Genomic DNA, 24,801 nt, shown 5'->3' with positions numbered 1-24,801 from the left:
TGCTTTCCATGACCCTCAAGTCATTCCTTACTGCTTTCCCGTCAGTAGAGTACCCGCCCTTTCTACTTGAATGGAAGCCCGTCTTGTGCCAAGAACAAATCCCCATTTCCTTTTATCTCCATAGGGAATATAATCTTGGGGGAAATTTTCTTCCCAAAATTATTCTGTTTCTTATTCCTCTTTTCTAATTGTGTGTATTTGTAGTTTCTTAATCTCACAGTGCCAAGCAAAATATATTTGATTGTTATTTGGACCATTTCAAACCTATCCAGTAATATTGAAATTGTGTCAAAGACATTATCAGGTCTTACAATTGAAAACTGGCATCATTTTACATTATTCACTATCATAATAGTCTAACCAGATTTTATTATGAATGAATGACTTCAGGAGGCTCTTTAAAGGTCATAAATGATGTTTGATAACCTGAAAAAGATTACTTTTTGGAAATAGGAAGTAGCAATACAGCCTGGAAACCTTAATTTATTTAAGCCCTACCATTGCTCAGTAATCTTTCCATCTGTGGTTTGCTTGAGCTTTAACATTCTGGAAAAAAAGAATAAGTTCTGAAAATGAAATTAAACTTGGGGTTTGAGATAACAGGGCTCTTATGAAGCTTATATACTGAAAATCTTAGAAAAAGACCCTGCTCAAAAACAAAACAAAACAAAAAGCAATTAGTTGGGAGGATTGTCTAAAGTGAAAGCCTGAAAAAACTAGACAGATGGACTTCATAAACTTGGGAGCTGTTAACTCCTGGGCCGCATTGTAACAGGTTTCACTGGCTCATCTGTTGCAAACTAATTGCCTCTTTTCTGCCTGATAACGGAAGTAGGCTTGGGGTTTTGCAATAGTAGCAATTAAAAGCTCAACATTGTCATTTTGTCATTAATTTACCAGTGAGTGGTTGGGTTTATGTGGATAATTGGATTTATTTTGAAGATAATTTTAATTATAAGTTGTGTTTTGGTAGACAGCTTGTCCTTTATCATGTAATTTGCCTTTAACAGCAGTGTAATTTCTTCTGCCCTTCTTGGTTCACAGCCTTTTCTTTAGGGAAAAAAATAAGCATAGGCAACGTCCATGAAGACAGTATTTTTAAGGCAGCTGAAAACAGAATGCTTTAGGGGCTCTCCATCTCCAATGATAGAAGATCAGACTTGGATCAGGCCTGCCTCCATCTTCAAAGCCAGGAGCAAGCAAACAGCAGAGATGGGCCCTTATTTCTCAGATAGACTATGACACGTATTTGCAGTATCTCTAAAAATGGGACGTTTGTATACCCTGCATCCCAGCAGCTCCACTCCCAGATGCACACCTAGCTGAGATGCCCCCGTGTGTGCCTGGAAGGGCGTGCACTGAAGCAGTCCTGGCGGCACTCATTACAACAGCCCTAACCAGAAAACCACACAAATGCCCAGCGGCAGCAGAATGGGTCAGTACGTGTGTATTCATACAATGGAACACACACGTCATTGAAGATGCACTGACCGCTGCTCTACACAGCAGCGTGGAGGGGTGTCACAAACAGAAGGCTGAGTGAAGGAAGCCAGATACCAACTGTATCTACAGTGTTAAGTCCGTTTGTGTACAGTATAAAGAAGGCAAAGCAACCTAGGCGTTAAAAGTCAGAATGACAGTAACCCTTGGAAGGGTAGTAACTGGAGGGGGCTCCTCAGGTTCTGGTGCTGATCTGTTTCTTGATCTGAGTGCTGGTTATACTGGGTATGTTCAGTTTGTGGAAATAAATAGAACTATGATTTAGGCATTTTCATAGACCTATATTATTATTTAATAAAACGTGTAAAATGTTTCCATTTGAAAATAGGACATTGCTATAATTTTCGTGCTGACTCATTAGAAAAGGTAGAACTTGACAGTGACACTTTGACAGAAGGTTCGAGGGCACACTAGTACTGCGTTGTCTTTAAACAGAAACATACTAACTACCAGTAGGAACCACGGAGACACTTCAGCCTAGCTGTGTTCATTTTGTGGAGACCCATGGGAGTTCAGCCAAATCCCTTTTCCTTTCGGAGTCAGCTCCGCTTTCCCAGTTCAGGAAACTCTTTCCAGCACTGCCTCTCTTCTCTATAAGCTAGATGACAGCCGTCATCAAAAGAACATTTTTATAGTGCTCTAGGTGTTTTATTTCTTCGGATTCTTTCTTGACTCCAAGTTTGTTGAGGACAACAGCCCCACCTTTCATTTCTCCAGGGTCAGGCATGGGGCACACATTTAATAAATATTTGACAAATGACGGTTGCCCTTGAAAAAAACAGGAAGATGAACAGAGACCCTGCCTGAGGCAGAGCAGACATTTGCATTTAAGTGGCAATAATTGTGTTGCTTCCTTTGCATCATCTCAGTGTGATTCCTCCGATCCCTTTGATCTCTCTCTCTTTAAATTTTAGTTTTCTTGTTTACATGTTTGTTGTAGAAGATTGAGAAATATTTTTAAAAAGCACAGAGAAGAAGAAGATAAACACCCATAATCCTTCCATGCAGAGAGAAACTCTTCCTAGTTTGCTGTGTTTTATTTTGCTTTCCTTTTGATGCCACTGCTTTCGTGCTCCCTGTTCTCTTCTCCCCTATTTTATTTTGTTTTATTTTCATATCTTAAGGGGAATGGAAGTGAGTTTAGGAGAGACTTCTCCAAATTTTTGAGGGATTCTCGGGTAGAGTAGAAACCGCACGTGTTCCCGCGTTGGTTTTCTTTACTCTCCATGTGTGAAGGGGTCCCTTGGATGAAGAGCTGAGCTTTCTTTCATGCCTTGCTGTAGAACAGTATGTCACGATATTTAACTTCTCTCATCCACTGCTTACATTTGTGAGATGAGCATGGCTGGCAGATACATTCCAGTGGTTTGGAATCACTGAAGAGACCTAGAGTTCTCCCAGGGTAGAGCCATTCCGTGTGCTAATGTCATTGTGCGCAGTCGCATCCTGAAAGCAGCATGCGATCTTTTAGATCTCGTAGACTTCAGCATCTTTTAGACCTTAAAATCCCATTCATCCTAGGTCTCTGCCGAAGATCTGGTTCTCCAGGTAGAGGTTTCTGGGCAGTCAGTCATCCAAGGCTGTGCTGGTCTTTCATGTTTCTGGAACCACGTGGTAACTGCCTTCCCTATCCCAGTGCCAGGTGGCTGACCTGTCTGTCCTCCTCGTCACAACCCGGACCTCCCCATCTGCCATGCTCCTGGGTGCACACGCCGTGCAGGCTTGTACGCTGGCATTTTTCTCTCAAAATAGCCCTAAGAGAGACTCCTGTTTCTGTCCTTCCTGCCTCTTCCTTCAGTTTTTCGCTCCAGACTCCTCTGAGTTTTTGTTCCTGTTTCTCTTTAGGCTCTTAAAGTATTTAAATGATAGTCATTTAAATGAGAGTATTCATTGGCAAGAAACACCGCCCCTGGAACACTGACGGACTGTTCCTCTTGACCTTCCAGATACCTTAGTGGACGCAGCGTTTGTCTGGCTCAGCTCTGTTTGGAGCCTCGTGACATTCACGTTATCTCTCAACCTCTGCTTAACCGTGTGATTATAAATGGTTGTCCTGCACAGAGTCCATCTAATGTGAGTCCTGTGCTGTGTGCATGAGAGAGACAGAGAAACACACACACACGGAATAGCTACAGAAAGGCTAGTTGCAGAAAGAGATGTAGAAAAGAGAAAGAGGGTGAAGTTTGAAATTGCTACTTTATCATTTCTGTTTTGTCTAATCCTTGGCCTGGGCTCCGTTACCTGAAATGGCCCTGACACTCTCTTGCCTGGAACCCCATTCATCTAAGATGTGTCTGCCGCCCTCGGCATTGAAGAGACAAAACTTCACACCTGTTTACATTTGATTCCCTTCATCTTTGTGACCTTTGGAATGCAGATGTCTGCTTACGGGCGAGTTCATAGATGTGGAATTTATGTCCACCTTATCAGGAAGGCAGCGCTCAGGGTTTGGGAAGGCGGATGGGGAGCTACCATTCATGCCTAAGCCTTTTCCCTGGAGGCTGGAACAGAGCTGCCTGCAGGAGGAAGGTTTATGGTGGAGCCTTCCCGCACCCAGGGTGAGCGTTTCTCCTATCCTGTGAATCCTTTTCTTCAAATATAACTTTCTAAAGTTTAAAAAAAATTTTTTTTTGATAGAGAAATTAACAGTGCGTAACTTTTATGCAGAAGAAGACCTAGGAAAGGGATGGTTTCCATAACACTTATAGGGAAAAATATACAAATTCATCCAATTGGGTTACATTCTAATTTGACCAACTCTTTTAGTAAAGTAGCTTAATTTTTTTTTTTAATTACAAGTAATCTATAGTCTGATGGAAAAGAAACTCTACAGAGTGTAGATGGGTGAGCAGAGCACAGGAATGAAAGGGCGTCAGCATTTGTCAGGCGCTTCCGTCCGTCCCCCTCCAAGGAAGACACTCTTGTGCAAAGTCCACAGTGGTGTTTTCAATCCCACCATCTTGAACTTATTAGAAAATCCAGCCCCCCTTTTTTTTGTGGAACACCTGCTGCCCTCTCTCAGGACACAGGTGGCATTCTAAAGACACCCTTGGGAAATGAGAGAGGTTCAGTAGTCACGTGGCCGGCCAGGGCCCAAGCTGGGACCAGACACAGTTGCCTCCTCCCACCCACCGCCAGCTTTCGATTCTGCCCACTACTTGTTTTGTTGATATTTGGGGACTGTTCTTTAGCATTAAAATCGAGAGCAGTTATTAATTCATTCTGTCTCATTCCCTAAAACCATTTCGCCCAGGCTGTGTCAGGCACAGTGTCCCACTATAGCTAGGAGAGGGTCCCTGTCTCTAGGAAGCCATGGTCAGATAAGAAAACAGATGCCCACGGGCTTTCTGTAGGATGTGGAAGAGCCGCTGAGAGCCGAACACTGAGCACTGCGGGACGTGGGGTGGGGCCAGCCTGCTCTACCCGGGGAACTGGCGAGGCTTCACAGAGGGGGCGTGTGGGCAGGGGTCCCCGAGGAGCAGCCGTCTCCAGGTAGAGGAAGCTGGGAGAATCAAGGCCAGGCTTGGCAGCCTGCGAGCAGCAGGGCTTTTAGCGGGGTGGCTGGTGGAGGAGCACAGATGGCGTTTAATGTCAGCTCTGAGTCACTCTTTGAAACTGCAGAAGTTCGCGGGGAAGGATTTGGCAATCCTCCAGCACATTATTTGACCTTCCAGTCTCTCAACAACCATTTGGTGTCTAGCTCATAAGTGGAAGTTCTCTGTAAAATGGTTCAATACAGGCAAAGTCGCAGGATAATTCCAAGTAAAGAAAGCAATTCTTATGCCTTAGCCTGTGACCCACAGGGTGCACGCCCCCTCTCTTACGGGGCCTTTTCCGAGCGCATTGCCCCCCTGCCCAGCTTTGGTGAAGGCCACGGTTCTGTGGACTCTCAGTTCTCGTTCCATCTCCAAGAATGACTGAATAAAGGTTAAACAGAACTTCAAAAGCAGGGCAGGGAGATACTCAGCTTCTGAATGTGGTAGGGCTGAGATGGAAAATAAATTTTCTGTCTAATTTGTTTTCTTGTTGCCTTGGCAACTGGTTGGGTTTGTTTTTGTTTTTATTTCTTTTTTAAGCTTTCGATTTTTCTCAACAACATGAACTGCATGAACAACATAAATCAAAGGTGATTTATCTCAGGCATGTGTACAGATTTATATCTTATTCAGAGTCTCTAGTGTCAGTGTTTATGAGGTATAGAGTTTTCACCTTTCACAATCTTCACAAGGTTGAACAAGGATAAATAATTTCACATAACTCTTAGCCTGTCTGATTAACCAAACATAGTGATTTTTTTAACTGATGTCTCATACTGTAAAAGTGATTCAGATTCATTTTTATAAAATATCACTAAATATTTTGATATTAGGCTTATTAACATCTCTGACAAGGTCTATGTGAAAATTATCTCCATAAATTATAAATGCACATTGTCCCTTCTGTATCCATCTTGCTTACCCTGCTGTACCCACAGTGGCCTCCTGGCTGGTCCTCACCCTTGCTAAACCTGTTTCTATCTAAGGGACTCTGCATTTGCCATCTCCTCTGTCTGAAACCCATCTGCCCAGATAGTCACATTGCTTCCTCCCTCATTGCATTTAGGGTTCCAGTTAAATGCCGTCTCCTCAGAGAAGACTGTCTAGAACTTCCTGTCTAAAACAGCATCCTTATCCATCACTCTCTGGCCAGTTTGGAGATGAGAGGATCCACCCCTGGAAAACCTGAATCACTCCTAGTCACCCTATATGAAGTCCACCAGTCTCTTAAGCCCTACCACGGCAAGAGCTTCCAGTTAGCTTTTTATTGCCTCACCCTTAAATTATGAACTTACAACCAAAGATCACAATCGAATATTAAAGATCAGATACTTATGGAAGTCCTCCATCATAAGATATAAAAACCAAGACTAAAGAGAAATAAAGAACTTGGAAGAAACAGAGACAATGATAGAGCAGAAGAAATGTGCAAAAAAAAACCAAACAAACAAACAAACAAAAAAACCCAGAATGTGGGGCAGAGGAAATCGCCATAGAAATAGTACAAAACTTTTAGGAGAGCAACAGAGGGGAGGCAAGCCCAGGTCAACAGCTGTGGAGCAGGCTGGAGCCAGAAGGTGGAGAGCTCTCAGAGGGCTGGGCAACCAAAAGACTATTCTGCCAGGGGGACAGGTGGAAATTACCCTGCGAGGCTCTTGGAGGGTGTGGGTAGAGTTAGGGATAGTTACAAAGCAAAGCAAGTAAATGCGAAAGAGAAATAACAATTAAGCACAGAAACAATAACATTGTACAATAAAGCAGGGATCAACTTTATGTAGTTAGAGTAACTTACACACTGAATGTGCATATATGAGTGCATGTGCATGACGCTAATGACATCGACGAACAATGTCTAAGACTGACAAGTTAGCGTACAAGACCATATTTATTAGACATAAAAAGAATTTAAAAACCAGGGAGCAGCAAGTTGAAATGTAGAGACCCTGAGGGACAGGAAGGAGGATAGAGGGGCAGGGAATTCTTGTTACTCAAGGTCAAACTTTTAGCCTCATGTGACTTTTAAAAGCTCTGAGTATTTATTACTTTTATAAACATAAAAATGAGGAATTAAAATATACGTTTTAAGCAGCCCTACTTCTGTGCACAGGTCACTGATTCAGTTTGATGTACATTTGATTAATATGAAATTTAGTCCAGCATCTGGCTGATGTCCTTGGCTGGCAGGCTCATTTGTTTAACCAAATCCATTTTCCCTTGCACAAAGAATGATTAATTCAGGCGCACTTGGTTAGAAGTCAAGCTGAAGACATTTATCATTTCCTTCTGCACCATGGAGATAGACTGGACTGCGGCTCCTGGTTGGTGAGGCTGTGTGCTTATTAAAGATGGAGTAGATGTACGTGATACTAAAACGAGCTTTTTAATTACTTTAGATTTAATGATGTACCTTTGCCATGTACTTAACCTTCAGCAAATGTTACCCTTCCCAAACCGACAGATTTGCAACTTATAAGTTTTCATGTTAAATGAAGCATTTTCTCTTTCCTCCACCCCAGAAGGGTCTTTGTTCCAAATTATAATCTTTTAAAAATAGCTGACACATTCTCCTTTGTGGGCAGATTTCAACATTTCCATCCTATGATTTAGAACTGACCCTCCTCACACCTCTCAGCCTTAGTCTGTACTTACCGAAATATTTATTTTGGATATAGTTTAATGTTTTTATTCTGCTATCTGGGTCATTCTCACTGAGGGATGGGTGGGTGGGTGAGTAGATGGAGATAGATGATAGATAGATAGGCAGGCAGACTAACAGGCAGAACCGTGCTAAGGATGTGTGGAAATACAGTTTCAGATAACAGAGAATACACCACAAGCTTTGGTCCCAATGTTTCCAGTCTATAACAGCTGAATAATGGTCAGTTTTCGAAGCAGAGACTAAATTACCATCATTCAGTTCCATCCAACGTAGTTCTCAAAACTTTTTGATGAAAATAGAATCAGTAAATGTTCCATTAGGAAGTCCTAAGATGACATCAGGATACTTTTAAATGTCCCTTTATGGTTTCTCCTTGCGGCTGCAGAGCACGAACTGCAGTGGCCAGAGTCGTGGCAGGACAGGCATTTAGAAAGTTTCTTCCTCTCTTTGAACGCGTATTAGTTGAAAGGAGTGCAGCCGAAACTGTAACCAAAGGAGGCATTATGCTTTTTATCTCAAGGAAAAGTATCGCAGGCAACAGTAGTAGCTGTTGGATCGGGCTCTAAAGGAAAAGGTGGAGAGATTCAACCAGTGAGCATGCAAGTTGGAGATACATTACTTCTCCCAGAGTATGGAGGACACCAATATAGTCTAGATGACAAGAGTTATTTCTTATCTAGAGATGGTGACATTCTTGGAAAATACGTAGACTGAAATATCACTACTGTAATGGCATCACATGGAGCTGCCCGTTCCACTGAAGTTCTGAAATCTTTTCATCATGTAAATAATCTCCACATCTCTCTTTTGTAATAAACGAATGGATATCCGAACTAATGACACCCAGGGTCTCTAAAATTTAGTTTCACTGTACTGATTGAAACATTTCCAAATAAAAATATATAAATGAAAAAAATGTTCCTTTAATTTGTACCATGGAATGACGATGAGGCGCTGGAGTTGGAGGTGGTTATTGAAGCCTGAGTATGGATGGCTTTAGTCACTCGTTGGTGCCAAAACGTTTTTTTGTTTGTTTGTTTTCTCCCTCACCCCATCCCCACCCTGACACACGTAAGAACACTTCCTAGACCAAAAATAAAATGGTCAAATAAATTAATGATACATTTTTGAATTTCGAAGATAAGAAACTACAAGACAAAATTCTAGAGGTGATGTCAGGATTAATAAATACAGTGAATTCGAAGTTGCTCTTCATGAGGAAAGAAAGTGTGTGGGCAGGACTGTAGGCCTCACACCCGTGAGCTTGCCTGTGCACTGTGCTATTATTCTCTTCTGTGTCTTACTAGTCTTTGGGACCAGACTTTCTGGTTTTGAATCCTGGCCGTTTACCAGCTGTGTGTCTTTGACCACATTTCTTCTTCTCTGTGCCTCAGTTTCATTATCTGCCGGTCTATCCATTAGTCTACTTGATGCCCCTTCCAGCCTCCTCCTAGCATGATTTCTTTGCCTTCTAGAAGATGGAAGTTTTCGTTTCTAGAATCTCTTGCAGCTAGAGTTCTGGAGTTAGATCTGCTAACCCAATGCATCCCCGTAAACCTCCGAATTCACACCTAGATGACGGGGGAAGGGGGTGGGGGATGGGACATCCCTTTCTGGCTGGTGTCGGGTGTGGCAGAGGCTGCGTGGTTCTGAAACTGGCAACTGCAGTCATAGCTTCCTGACTCAACAGGCAGCTGCCCGACTGCGAAGCTTCCAAATTGTAGCAGAATCTGAGTTTGGAGCAGCCTCTGTGGCAGCAGCTTCCTGCTTCTTTATATTTCAGCAGCCCCTTCGGCTGTCCAGAGGAGGAGCTCCTAAAAGTTCAGCTCCGTGTCTGTTTCTGCAGCTTTCCCAGCAGTGATATGAACTGTGTTCTACTTCTTAATACATCTCTTTCTGCTTAAAGTAGACAAAGTGATTGACGTTGGCTGCAGCGAAAGATCAAGTTACTGCGAGAGCTGTCGTGAGGTTTAATAAGGCATTTAAAGTGCTTAAAACATCTGGCCTGCCTTTTTGTTTTTTTTAATATTCTTAGGGCTTTCTCTCAACAACCATGAACAACACAGTTCGTTGATTCATTCATTTATTCATCCATTCACTGAAACAAATATTTGCTGAACAGCTATTTTTTTTTTTTTTTTGGATGGTTATTCTCATCAAGATATGTTCCAGCTGTTTTAGGGCAGCTGAATCTAACTGAACATTAGATGTTAAATGAACATTAGAACTACCTACGAACCTTTTTATTTAAACCTTAATATGTGTGCCACATCTAAAACTTACTGAAGACAGGGAATGTGTGTGTATAGATTTTTTTTTAATTGAGATACAATTTTTATACAGTGAAGTACACAGGTTTTTATGTGTTACAACTTGGTAGATTTCTACATACGTATATACACAATTAACCAATACTCAGGTCAAGGTATAGGAAAACAAATGTATATGAAGGATTTATTGCATGCATGGGGGAGTTTTTTGGCTCCCTTTAGGAGTTAAAGTTTCAAATGCATTTGAGATTTTGCCACTCAGAGGTCAAAAATATTCAGTCATCCAGAATAACCAGTATAACCAGGTCATTTTTTTCTTTTTTCTTCTTCATAGTCCCCTATAAATGTGTACCCCTTTCTAGGTTTATGCAAGAAAACGATTTCATTTATGTGTGAAATGAAATGAATTTAAGGAGGACCTTAGGTAGCAAAATCTTTCAACGCAGTCAGGAGGAGGAGGGTATAGCTCAGTGGCAGAGTGCGCGTTTAGCGTGCACAAGGTCCTGGATTCAATCCCCAGTGCCTCAGTTAAAAATAAATTAAAAAAAAAAAAAACCTAATTACCTCCTCCCCGCCAAAAAAAAATTTTAAAAAAATAAGGCAGTAAATATCACCAGTAATAACTTTGTGAGTCATAACTTCTGCTTATCTTCTTATGATTGACATAGTTCATTGGCTAGAAGAAAGTTTAACTGCGTTCTTTAAATTAAGCTATACTGCTTTTTTCATGTGATCTCTTCAAAGAAATTGAGTATCACAAGACAGTAAAAATAGTTATTTTTCCCCGTTTTCCAAAAGAGTGCTTGGTCTGTGGGCCAGTGGCTGAACAATTAGTATTGTGGTGCTGAGGGCACGAGGGCAGCAGCACGAGCTGAGTTAGGAAGATCAAGTTCATAATTTTATTTATTTATTTTTTTAAGGGAGAGATGGTCAATATTTTTTGGCTCTGTAGCCAAAGCTCACATTCTCAAGAATCAACATTTCTCATGAGGTCCAGGGCAGAAAGAAAACGGGATAGTAAAGACTTCTTAATCATCTAGAATATAGCTGGGGAGAAACAGACATAGTTTTCAGGCTGGAGTTGTGCCATCCTGACTCAACTGATTGAAAAATGAAAAAAATGCAGCCTCAATGCTAGGTTGTTCTTTCTGTACCACAGCAAATAACTTTCTCTAAATCATGCTTTTCTTCTCAGCAGCTAACACACAGCCGGTTTTGGTTTCTCTAACTTCAGATTACATGAAGTAGAGGAAATATGACATCTCCAGGAGGTGAGGTGGACTTCATCACAGGCTGGGATGGGGCGAGGAGAAGGAGTGGGGTCATCCTCACGTGTGGAACTGGAGATACCGGAGCCAGGGTGCCCAGAGCAGGTGCTCGGTGTCCCCGAGTGCCTCCAGGGATGGCCTTGTGAAACCCACATGGGTGATGGCAGTGTGGTGGGTTAACATTGCCCGGGAAGAAGCAGACTTGTGTTTTCACCAGCTCAGGTGTCCAGAGTGACACCACAAAGAGTGAGTGGCTTCAACAGCAGGCATTTACATCTCCCAGTTCTGGAGCAAGGACGTCCAAGATCAAGGTGCTGGTAGGGTGGGTCCTTGTGGGGGCTCGCTTCCTGACTTGTCGATAGCCGCCTTCCCACTGTCCTCATTGCCTTCTTCAGCATGAAGGGAGAACTCTGTCTTCTTCTTCTTTAGAAGGGCACCAACCCCGTCACGGGGACCCCACCCTCATGATCACACCTAAACCTAATTACCTACCAAAGGCCCCACCTCCAGACACCACCACATGGAGGGTGGTTAGGACTTCAACACACAGTTCAAGTTTGTAATTTTTGAAAAACAATGGAAACAGTTGATTATAGACAAAACAACACCTGCAAAACATTCAGAGCATCAACATTTTTAATAAAACCAACTTTTAATAGTACAACTTCGAAGTTGAATGATTTTGCATAATTAACTTATCACAGAACGAAACTTACAAAAACAAAATGCAGAGTGGACATGAACTACACTTTTGAAGGTGATCATGCATGATCTGGGATCAAAGTCTAGCTTTGGGATGCTGTGGCAAGGATCGCTGGACCATATTAATGAATTAAACAGACTCATGTCACCAAAGGAATAGAAAACATGAAACGTCTATGCAGCTCATTCTTCTGCCTTCAGATGAAATCCCCATGAATCGTCCTCGCTGGTAGAATGTTGTCCATTGTAAGCCCTCCTAGAAAATGCGCTTTGGATCTGCAGGCACTCGGGCTGTGACACTGATCATTGTGTTCAACGGCCAGTTAAGAGCCTGGTGTCTTCACTTCCTCACCACCTCCCGAGTGGCCCTGGATTGCTAGTTATCTTCTCCTAGAACTCTGAGGATGTTATTCCTCTGCCTTCTTGCTTGCATTGTTGCTGTTGAGTCAGCTTCCTTATCATTCATTTATAGGTAATTTGTCTTTTCCTTGTGGGTGGTTTTAGGGTTTTTGCCTTTGACAATCTACAGTTTTATCTTGTACCTATCCATAGAATTCTTTCTATTTGTCCTGCTTGCAAATCATTGGGATTGCTAAATTTGAGAATTCATGCTTTTATCAGTTCTAAGAAATTCTCACCCATTAACTCATTGTCCATTGCCTTTCCCACATTCTGTTATCTCTTTCTCAAATTCCAATTAGATGCACGTTAGAACATTTCACTTTGACTTACACAGCTCTTAAATTTGTTTTGTTTTGTTTCTCCCATATGTATCTCTGTGTTAAATTCTGTGCAATATCTTCACATCTGATGTTCATTTTCTAATTCTCTGTCCAACAGTGTCTTATCTTCAGTTTTACCCATCTGCCGAGGTATAAATACCTATTATTATAATTTTACACTTCCTAAGCTTTTTTGTTTCCTTTTCTAATTTACCTGCTTGTTTTTCATAGTCTCTTGTTCTTTACTCAAACTTTCTATTCCCTATTTTCTTTCTTATTAACTCCATAATCTGTTTCTGTGAGTCTCATTCTGGTACTGGTTCTTTTTGTTTACTCCCTCTCAATAAAGGTAACTTGTTTCAATATGTATTTTGTGAGTATCATTTTTATTGTAAACTCATATTCCATGGAACTTTCTGTGTAGGGTTTCTTTTGAGATTTGAAGTGGGAGTACATTCCTTTAAAGAGGATCTTCACTTGCTTTCTCTAAACATATGAGGGCACATCTGTCTGAACCATACTAAAATAAAGCCCTGGCTTAGAGGGTTTTAGACCACAGAATAGTGTCAACTCAGGCCACAAACAGATGTGAGGTCTGGCTCATGGTTAACTCTCTGGAGAGATGGTTCCATTTCTCCCCACTCAGAGCAAAGCCAAAACAGACAAGTTTTTTGTTTTTGTTTTTGTTTTTTACTGAATCCTTTTACAAGGTATGTTTTGTTCTAGTTCATCTTTTCTCTGAGGGTGGAACATCAGGGCTCTCAGCCCTGTGCAGTGATCTCCTTTCAAGCACCCCATCTTGCCACGATCTAGGCTTTGTATCCTGAATGCTGTGTGGCCATTGAAGCTGAGCCACCGGCTCAGGATTCACTTACCTCTTGGAACACCCGCTCTTGTTTTGTTTTTGGTCTCTAGGGACTTTCTTCACTTTATTCCAGCTCAATCATGCATTTTAAGAGATTTTTTTAAAGTATTTTAGCCAGCATTTTTAGATATTTGGTAACAGGAAGGATTTTTCATGTCCTTGTAAAGATGGAAATTCAGTTCCATATTTGCACCCACTCTTAGCCCTCGTGTAGCTCATGTTTCCGTGTTAGAAACATGTTCAACACAAGTACATCCTGAGCCTCTCACAGCCCATATTTGCTGCCATTCAGTCAGCCTCAGCTTTCATTTCTCTGCTGTTTATAAGCCTTTTCTGCATAGGTTGTATATTACGCTATTTTAAATTTTTATTTGTGGCTTTTTTCCCCACTTCCTCTGAGTTTTCCATGTTCTCTGAAGTTATTTGTTACAGAATAGGGGGCTCAAAGCTTTGCCCTTCTTCAGATTCAACTGTCAGTGGGAAGAGGAAGGCGAGGGAAGGAGACTGAGCAGTGAGGAGCTCCTGGAGCTGCTCATTGTATTTCCCAGGCTCGTCTTGCTTTTGAAAATGTAACTCAGCCCTTCAGTTCTGACTCAACCATCAGTTCTTATGTGAACCCAAGATCTATCTGCCTAGTTTCTCAGTCTTTTTTTTTTTTTTTAAGGTAGCTGGTCTCTCTTTCTTCAGTGTATTTATTAACCTAAACTTTTCCCTGAATCTCTTCACTTGATTTCCATCTACTTCCAAAAACCACCACCACCATCAGGCTCCCTGGAGGTTGAGTCATTTCAGTCCCGCCCACTCTCTGGTGCTGGTGCTCCTGGGGGGATGTGGTGGGGGACAGCTGGAGGGCTCCGGCAGCCTGGGCTTCTGTGTTTGACATGCCCACACACTGAGGCACCTGCTGTTTCCACCCACGCTGGGATCGTGTTTGCTTTGCTGAGCATGCACTTGGGACCTCTCTGCAGTCACAGTCCTACTGCTGTGAGATGGGTGGTGTTCACTATGATTCACCCCGTCAGCTCTGACGCCAGGATGGGGCAGTAGTTATTGGTAAAGGTGATGTTCCTTCCAGTCGGGGATAAATGCTTGTTTGTCTGGACTTTTGTTATGATATGCATTTATCACTGCAAAGTAGACATATTGGAGCATTTACAATTCACTTTTTAAAATCCCAGATGCTAGAGAGGAGGGTATAGCTCAGTGGTAGAGTAAATACTTATCATGCAAGAGGTCCTGTGTTCAATCCCCAGTACCTCCATATAAATGAACGAACGAATGAATGAATAAACAAACAAACAAAAGCTAATTACTCCCTCCAAAAAACAAAAAAATTTTTTAAAAAATCCGAGATGCTAAATGACAAATACCCTAATACATGTAACAACTCTCGTCACTATGGTAGTTATAAAGTAGCTTTTATTTCTTGAGCACTTACTGCAAGCTAGGCTTTATATTAATAAATCATTTAATTCTTACAACAGCCCTATAAAGGAGGAGCTATTATTATCCCCATTTTAAAGATGAGGGCTACAATGGAATACTATTCAGCCATAAAAACCGACAACATAACATCATTTGCAGCAACATGGATATCCCTGGAGAATGTCATTCTAAGTGAAGTGAGCCAGAAAGAGAAAGAAAAATACCATATGAGACCACTCATATGTGAAGTCTAAAAAAAAAACATAAATACAAAACAGAAACAGACTCATAGACATAGAATTCAAACTTGTGGTTACCAAGGGGACGAGAGGTGGGAGGGGACAGACTGGGATTTCAAAATGTAGAATAGATAAACATGATTATACTGTATAGCACAGGGAAATATATACAAGATCTTGTGGTAGCTCACAGCGAAAAAAAAATGTGACAATGAATATATGTATGTTCATGCATAACTGAAAAATTGCACTCTACACTGGAATTTGACACAATATTGTAAAATGACTATAGCTCAATAAAAAAAAGTTAAATAAATAAATAAATAAAGATGAGGGCGTAGAAATCCAGAGATGTTAAGTAATTTGTCCAAGGTCACATTGCCAGTAAGTGGCCATCGTAGGACTCAAATGCAAGTCTTCTAAATACAAAGTACACACTCGCCAGCATCTTATTTGTCAGGACAAAAGCATTCAGAGTTCTTTTTGGGGGTGGGGGTGGGGGAGGTAATTAGGTTTATTTATTTATTTGTTTATTATTATTTTTTAATTGAGGGACTGGGGATTGAACCCAGGACCTCATGCATGCTAAGCATGCACTCTATCACTGAGCTATACCCTCCCCCCTCAGAGTTCTGATCTATGACTATGAGCTTTTTTTTTTTTTACCAAGGCCAGAACTTAAATCCACATTAGTCTGTCCTTTAAGGTAACAAATCTGAGTGTATATTGAAACCGTGATGCCTGCCATGGCATAGAACCGACTTTGGAATCCCCTTGTGAGAGCTGCTTTCAGAATCCGCATGTGAAACACAAGAAAAGCAATTTCCTTTTGGAACTAAACCTTGCTTCTCATGCCATGTTACCCTGCATGATCACCCACGTCATGGGCCAGATTTCACTCCTAATGCCTCTTGACATTTTCCAAAAAGGTAATTCCATCCTCTGAGGATGGAGATGTGCCACCCATGAGGACATCCAGAAGAAGCTTCCAGAGCAAACAAGGACACTTTCTAAGAGGCTCCAACACGTTCTCAGTAATGTCAGCATTTTTAAAATAAGAGCTTGCCTCCCCTCCCTGGGGGTGATTACTCTGCAGGGGGAATCACTCAGCTACATGTTTATATTCTGGTGTATTTGTTTACAATTCAAGCTGTTCCTTCATAGATACACTTGATTTTGATTTGATGTGAAGTGAAATCTGTTTACACAGATACAAACATAAACACGGCCGTGTGTAGAAAATCATCGGACTTCCCTCGTCCGTCACAGTCCCAGAAAGTCTTTCTGCTGGTGTCAACCCTGGAACTGGCTTTGTTTTGATACGAATTCTGTTCTGTTCCTCTTTAAATCTTAAAATTAGGAAATATTAACTTGCTGATTTGGACAGATTGTGAGTAGGCCCTCATTCCTCTTCGAGGAAAAAGAATCAGGTTTCTGCTTCCCCAGCAAAGGGGAATGATCTTCTTGCTAAATGTGTCTCCAGCAACACTTCAAGCATCATTTTAAAAGTGCTTTTTTTTTTCTTCTTCTTACAGTGGAGGTTCAGGTTAAAGTTTCCAAGCATCATCTTAATTAGCAGCTCACATTTAACTTAAGTCCGCTGAAGTAAACAGTCATATTCAAAAATAGCAGTGTTGCCATGGCAACCTAGATCCGAATCATTTGCTTTTTCTTTCTGCTCACAATTGTTCCTTACTATCTAGGCCAGGCTATGAAACAAATCTGCTGAAACATCCCATGTAAATGAGATTTTAAAAGCCATTGGGTTGGTGGGCGGAAAACACTAAAATGATTGCTCTAAATGTTCCTGTGAAGCTGCAGATTCCTAATGGCTCCTGAAGGAGGGTCTCTCAGGTCCCTTGTTTGACGGCCTTGTCATCCCTCCTGAGGGCTCCTTATGCCCAGAGCGTGGATGGGGTCGAGGGCTCACAGGTCCTGTTCCAGCTCTGGCTAAAAGGCTCTGGTCCAGAAAGTGAAAATTGGACCAGGCAATTCCCCATGGCTTTTCTAGCTATAAAAGGGTCAGCTTCTGTTCCATTAACTTGGTTACTACTTAACAAAATGCAAAACCAAGCTGTTTTAAATCAAGCCTCAGGCTAAACCTCCGTCTCACTGTAAAGGAGAGAATTGTTAAGCATTTTTAGGCTCCTTTGGTTCCTAAACTTTGATTATGAATCATCTAGGGAGGCTTTTGAACCCCCTGCCTTGCCATCATCTCCCACATGTACAGCTATCACTGGTCCCCGTTATGGCAGTGGTATAATGGTAGCCATAGGAAGATGACTTTAATGAAGAAAATGAATGAGCAGACTAGCCTTTTTCATGTTCTCTTTGCCAGCCCCTTCATCAAGTGACTCTGGAGACTTGGTCCTTATCTCAATTTTCTTATTTGGAAAATGAGACTGTGTAAGCTGAGCGCATCCCCCACTCCCCCGGATGAGGCTTGGTGTATGACTCTTTTTTATTAAATGGACTAGGAACACAGTACCACTTTTTGGTGGTGATAAGCGACACCATGACGTTTGTTTTGCTTGAGAAGTTTTGCCATCAAAACAAAAAGAGAACGCAAAGCTTCTCACAAAGTCTTTTTTTCACCTTCACATTTTTTTTATACCTTTTAGACTGGAACAATCTAGTCAAGAGATTAATTGGAGAAAAGTCAGGCAAAGATACTGTTTTCCTTGCAGTTCATTTTGTACACTATTAAAAAGAAGATGGAAAAGAGACAAAAACCCAGTAGAAAAATGGTAAAGATTATGAACAGGCAGTTCACCGTAAGGAAACCCGAGTGGCCCGTGATGTACCGAAGAGCCACTCAGCCTAACGAGTCATCAGGGAAATGTGAGCCCAAATAAGGACACACAACTTGAACCGCCTGACAGTTATCAGGCTTTGGCAAAGCTGCGGAGAAGCAGGAAAACCTAGACACTGCCGGTGGGACTATAAATGCTACAACCAGTTTGGAGAGCGATTTGGCAGGAACTAGTGAAATTGAAAACGCACGTCTCCTTCAACTCAGCAATTCCACTTCTGGGTGTATTTCCAGAGAAAGCTTCCCACAAGTGCACAGGGGCTCGGTCAGGCCTTGTCTGTGATAGTGAAAAATCAGACACAGCCTACATGTCCTTCAGCAAGAGAACGGATGAAAATTAATGCCGCAGGTTCCTATATTAAAATACTATAAAGCAGATGCACATATGTGTATACCAACAGTGGCTAGAAGTAAGAAAGCATAAGGCTGAGTGAAAAAAAGCAAAACTTTGTACATTGGAAATAAAATTAAAGTGACCATCACACACAAAGCAACGCTCTGTCTTGAGTATGGATACATATATACGTAAGGTATTAAAAACGGGCTGGAAGGAATCAGTTTATGTGTAGAAGTGGTTAACTTTAATTGAATTGTCTAATTCTTTCATAAGAAAAAAGACTTGAAGCAAATATGACCATATGTTAATTGTCAATTTGGAGTGGTGTGAACTTGGATGTTATAATTCCCTGTAATTTTTAGAACATTTTAATTTCTTAAGAAAAAAACATAAAATTCCAAGGTAAAGGAAAGGTAACTCACAAATCAGACAGTACAGACTGACCTTATTAATTGCCCTGGGCACTTAATGTTAGGGCTGTTCACTCATCGCACTTACTTTTGTACTTCTCCAGCATCGTTTTATTTCTCAGCGGTTGCCTTTTAGAGGCCTCTGTCCCCTGTGCTTTGCATCTGTTCGTCATTAAGATGAAAGGTGACAACATGGGTGATTCATCCAGTTTTCGCTTTCAGATGTAAACATGTACAGACGTAGATGTGATTTCCAAAGCACCTGACCAGACCATTCACCCTTTGAAGTATTAATTTGGATTAAATATCTTGATGTTCACAACTCCCTGCCCCTCTTATGAGTATGTGGTTTTTGTCCTTTAAAGAACAGTTGCAAATTCTAAAACGTATAAACCATCGGGGTTGCAATCAGGCAAAAGGAGGCTTAAGCTGGTTGATTTTTTTTTTTGACATTAATTTTATGTTATTAATAAGATAGGAAGTAAGTTGCCTCCAAGGTTGGTATTATTCCTGGGAGGGTTGCAGACAGTTGCAACCAGAAAGAGGAATCTAAGCAGGTTGCTGTTGGGGTGAGTGAATTGAGGCCCTTCACTTGCAGGGCAGTAATCAAGATGTTCTTGGACAGCAAGGGGGTAGGAGAAATGCCAAGTGTGAAAAAGAGGGGAAAGGAAGAGAGGATTGTCTCAGAGCAGGCGAACAAATCCATGGAAGGGTTACCAAAAGCGAAACAACAAAAGTCTGTAGAAATGTTATTTATACCACAGACTGGGATTATTTCTGGCATCAAAACTCAGCCCCACCCCCACCCCAGGAATGGGCAGTGGAACATCTCACTGTTGACCCAGACATATCTGCCTCACTCCTCCAGCATCAGCTCGTGTGTGCACTGTATTCATGATATCTGTAGTCACATCATGGATTGTGTAATCCAGGGCCCTTCTGAGAGTGCAAGAGGGTGCTATTAATAATTAATTAAGACAACAGGCAATAAACCAGGGTTGTCCTGGGCAAACCTGCCAGTCACCCTGGTGAATACTGGTCACCCTAGTAATAACACACAAATAAACAAATCATCTATCGTTAGATGCTGTTAGGTTTGTATAGGAAGTATAAGGCAAACAAGGGAGTTAGGGACAGCCAGGGTCTAGGGGAGTGGAGGAAGTACAATTTTAAATAAAGTGGTCAAGGAAAGTATGGTAGACTGAATAATTGTTCACCAGTAATCTCTGCCTCTCCCTACAGTAGAATTTTCCATCATTCTTTAGAAATCAGGCTTGGCCATACAACTTAACAATAGCAATGATATGTGAACAGAAGTGACAGGGCTCACTCAGTGACCATCTTCACTGTGCTCTTTTCCCTCCGCTGCACAGTCACTAAGCAATACTGAGACAGTGGCTGCCCCCTTGGCCTGGGTTCCAGGGTAAGGGCAAGGATGATAGAGATCTGCTTGTAGTATGACACAGAGTGCAAGTAATAAGAAATAATCCCTTGTTGTTTTATGCCCACTGAGAGTTGGGGCTTGCTTGTTATGTAGCATAACCCAGCCCAGCCTAACTAATACAGAAAGCCTCACTGAGGACGTCACATCTGAGCAGAGACAGGAAGGTGGGGAGGAAACCAAGCATGCAGACGTGTGGAGAAAGCATGTTCCACGTGGAGGAACAGCAAGTACACCGGTTCTGAAGAGGGAATGAATGTTCTTGATGTACTCAAGAATCAGGAGAGAAGCGGATTTCTCGAGCAAACGATGCAAGGCAATCTAGCACCAGTCTCAGTTCCATGAAGCCTGTAGGGCTGGAGGTAGGACTTATTCTTGTTCATCCAGTGATCCTGTTCACTCCTCTTCTCCTGCACAGAATACGGAGTCGGGTGGCAGGAATGAGAGGAATAGAAGAGGGTATTGAGGAAAAGGAAGTGAGATCTGGAGCAGGAGGATGCAGCCTAGCAGAGCGGGGCCCCAGATCCTTGGGCCACAGCCCCTAATATGCTAAAATTGGTGTCACCTGTGTAGAGACCTTCTGACAACTGTCATGAAGGAGATGAGTCACTGCAGCCAAAGTGTGCCAATAAGTGACCACTGATGACCAGGACATGCCCCCTCCTCCCACTCACTTTGTCCTCATGCCCGTGACTTTTTCCTAGAGCCACACAGAACCCAGGGAGCCTCCAACAGACAAACCATGGCAGCAGGGCCACTCTCAGGAGTGTGCCGTGCAGCGCCCTAAGAGAGGGGTGGCTCCCTCTCCAAGCAACACAGGCGACCATACAAACCACATATTCCTTCTTTCCTTAAATCCTGATAACTCTCCGTATTTTTTATTAAGTCTCAGCTCTGTACAACCTTAGAATCACAGATCCTCCCAATTAGCAGTTGCTGGTAAAAGAAACTGTGGACAAATAAGGCAGAGTGGGTGGCTACTGATGCTGGTGCACGAAAGAGACAGAATTCTAAATATCAAATCCACTTAAAGGAAACTTGTTAAAGTTGAAGGCTAAAGTGTTTCATAGAGAGAAAATCCTGCAGTGCATTTATCAACCACAGAAGTAGCCGTGGAAGATTCGCTGGAAGAAACCCCCATTAAATACCTGGGCTTCTGAAGGCTAATGGCATCTCGCAGAACGCAACCATTAATCTCCTGCTCCCTGCTAACTGTTGGTCTTGGATTACTGAACTCCAATTAGCGTCTATGACTCCTAAAGACATAAACATATTTTTAGATTTATAAGAATGTCAAACATCTTTTTGTTATCTCTTCTCTCCTTGGTTGAAAGAAAATTTAACAAACAGATGCTCTGATGGCTAGGTGACCTTGAAGCAATGCACACAAAAGCATTGTTAGATCGAGTCCCGGCCTTCTCCCTTTCTTCTGGCAAATCCTAAAGAAATCTATTCATGCTGGAAAGCATATTGAAGTAAAAAAGAAATTTCATCCAGTTTAAATAATGCTAAAATCATTGGAACTCGGGAGGAAGAAAGCCATCTCAAGGTCTGAGAGGGAAGGAATGTATGGCGCGAATAAGAACCAGCAAGAAGGGCGTTCACTGTGTGGGGACGGATAGCCAAGTGCCTCGGGGAACACAAGGCAAGTCAGTGACAACGCAGTGCGCCTCAGCATTCACTTCCCACTCCTTCCACAATTCTTCGAGCCAGTGTTCCTCTCTGGGGGGAGCACTATTGGCATTCGGGGAAGGATGGTTCTTTGATGCATGGGACTGTCCTGTGCCTTGCAGAATGTTTGCATCCCTGACCCTGCTCACTAAATGCAAGCAGCACTTCCCAATCACTGACACAAAAACATCCCCAGTGTGTCCCTAGAGTAAACATCACTGTCCCCAGTTGAGACCCCTACAAGTCTGAGCTCTAACAACAGGTAGAATAAGATGGGGTTTGAATATAGCTGTGAGGATGCACTGCTGAGCAGGAACTGAGCGACTTTATCAAAGATCCATCATTCTGTCCACGTGTAGGTGCATCAGGAAAAGAATTGATTAGCTTTATATCCTGGTGAAGAAACAGTATGTGTCCAAAAGTCCACAATGGCCACATGATTAGAGAGATGGCTTTGTAGTTGGTAGTAAAACAAATGTTAAAAGGAAATCAAAGACCGAAATGAACCAGAGACAGTATTCAAAAGAACTGTCCTAGTAAATAGCTCAACCCGCATTGTCACTGCTCTTCTGGAAAGGAGAGGGAGGGTTTCTTTGAAGATGGATTGCAGTCTGCCTGACACTTGCATGAAAAATAGAGGAGACTGGCTAATTTTTTTAGGTTCTTTCATGGACGCTGAATTTCAAAAATTAAATGGCATATAAAAATGAAGCCCAGGTGAAAAATTGTAAATCTGCGTACCAGAGTGATTGACCAGTTGCTTAATAAGTCCGTGCTCAGCTACAAGGAGGGTTCTGTATAAATGGCTGCCCCCGGTGGGCAGTTTCAGGAACTCTCCACCTTTCCAAGTGTTACTGGGAACTCTCCCTTCTCTCCTACATTCTTCTCCTTAACCCTTCTCAGCCCCTGGCTTCCTGCCTTATACCCCAGGACCAGATCATCCATGGGGGAGAAGGCGGGAAGGGGCACCTCACCCTGCCGCTGTGGGACCCTTGCGCCTCACCCCCTGGCTCCCTATAGCAGTACCACCTGTTAGCAAGTACGTCTGACAAGCTCTGGACTAAGACTATTTTTGCTTGTTTTAACATTAAAGTAGGCTACTCAGAGAGATTTTAACAACTATTCCTCCAGAAGTTTGTTTTAATATTTTTCTCAAAACAATCTGAAACTCAGAGAATACTTGCAAGTACAAGTAATTTTTTTTCATGAATTATTTGAGTAAGTTGCCAATCTAATGCCCATCACCACTGATTTTCCTACAAAACCAGGACATTCTCCTACGTAACCCCAGTGAAACCATCAAAATCAGGAAGGTAACTGATACGTTACTACCGTCAGACCCCGTTCAAGAGTCCCAAGAATGTTCTGCAGCGAAAGCAGCCAGAGGAAGGAGGTGCTGCATTTGGTTGTCCTGTCTCTGTAGTCTCCGTCAGCCTGGAACAGTTGCTCAGTCTTTCCTAGGTTTTAGGAACTTCTAAAGAGTACAGGCCAGTCATTTTGCAGAGTGTCCCTCAATTTGGTTTTGTCTGCTGCTTCCCCGTATTTGCTTCAGGTGATGCACCTTAGGCAGGACTATCTGAGAAGTGATGCTGGGCTTGTGTATATCTTGTGAGTATTTTTCAGTCATTTGATGTCTAGAAGTATGTCTCCTCTTCCTAGTGAAGGTCCCCCTATCTCAGGTGAAGACACGGTCTTCAGCATCCTCTATGTATCTTGTAGCAACTTGCAATGAGTTACATTTATATCATCAACTTTCTGTACATGTTTGTTGAGTTAGTGAATGCTTGTCCACGTGTGGTCCTGCGTGCGTGTGTCTCACAGAACACGTGCCCATGTTCGTTTTGGATACCCTACTGCTTTGGATCATGTACTTCTCCATTCCTTGCATTACCGTGGAAGTTCTAAGACAGAGGTCACTTAGTAAAACTCTTCTTTTGTAGATGAGAAAGCTGAAGCTCAGGAAGATGACGTATCTAGCTGGTAGCAAAACTAGAGTCAAAACCCCCCATCCTATCTCCTTTTCTAAAACTCCACCCACATGCATGATTCAACTTTCTTCATCATTAGCAAGTAGAAATATTTTTATTATAGCTGCTAATTGAGTTAGCAAAGGTGGGGGTGTTTGTGGAATTAAACCTAGTAACTTCCTAAGCTTATATCATAGTGAAAAAAGGAAAATATATTTTGCTTTAAAGTGTGAAACTTTAAAGAATAAAACTGATAGCTATATGAGGAATTCTGCAACTTGCGAATTAATCTTTTGAATAGTCTTTTCTGGAACACACTGAAAGGAACATTCTTTGTTTCAAAATACCTAAGAGATTTCTATGTTAAGAATTAGGGTGCCCAGAGAGGTACAGAAAGTTTGATCAAGAACTAGTTAGATCAATTCTGGTTTCTTATTGTCTATTATTATTTTTTTAAACATTTTCATTGAGTTATAGTCATTTTATCTTATTGTCTATTTTTAAATCACTTAGTTTATTTGTTACTTGTCCTCTAAAAAGCACAAAGGTGGTCATTTTAATTTGGAGGTAAAGAGTCTATAGGATTATTGTGGGGAGTAGAAAAAGAAAATGTTTGAACTGTGTAAATACCCAGACCGTCTGCATTCGGGGTATTCACTGTGTTTACGCTGTGGATCCCTTTGGTATCTGGTAAAACCTCTCAACCCATTCTCAGAATAATGTTTTTAAATACATAAAGTAAAATCTATAGGATTACTAAGGAAAATGTAGTTATTAAAATATTTAAAGAACAAGTATATGAATATTGTCATGGTTAATAATGCTTTTTAATTAATGCTTGCATAATTAAGATCCAGTGTCAGAACTCATAACTATGGTAATTTCAAAGCAGCGTGTCAGTCTACCTGGGCTGCCACAATCAAGCACCATAAACTGGGTGGCTCACACAACAGAAATGTATTTTTTCACAGTTCTGG

At 41.8% G+C, this 24,801-nt stretch overlaps 1 protein-coding gene and 1 pseudogene across 4 annotated transcripts in view; both read left to right on the top strand.

The window, feature by feature from the left end:
• The window catches only part of SHLD1 (shieldin complex subunit 1), a 58,225-nt gene that overhangs the window by 31,719 nt on the left and 1,705 nt on the right, over positions 1-24,801 (top strand). The window lies entirely within an intron of this gene.
• LOC141573976 (10 kDa heat shock protein, mitochondrial pseudogene) lies at positions 7,781-13,020 on the top strand (annotated as a pseudogene).

This window comes from Camelus bactrianus, chromosome 19 (assembly GCF_048773025.1).
Source record: "Camelus bactrianus isolate YW-2024 breed Bactrian camel chromosome 19, ASM4877302v1, whole genome shotgun sequence".
In the NCBI taxonomy this organism is placed as follows: Eukaryota; Metazoa; Chordata; class Mammalia; order Artiodactyla; family Camelidae; genus Camelus; species Camelus bactrianus.
Note: the sequence above shows the minus strand (reverse complement) of the source record. Positions and strands in the feature narration are given on the sequence as shown.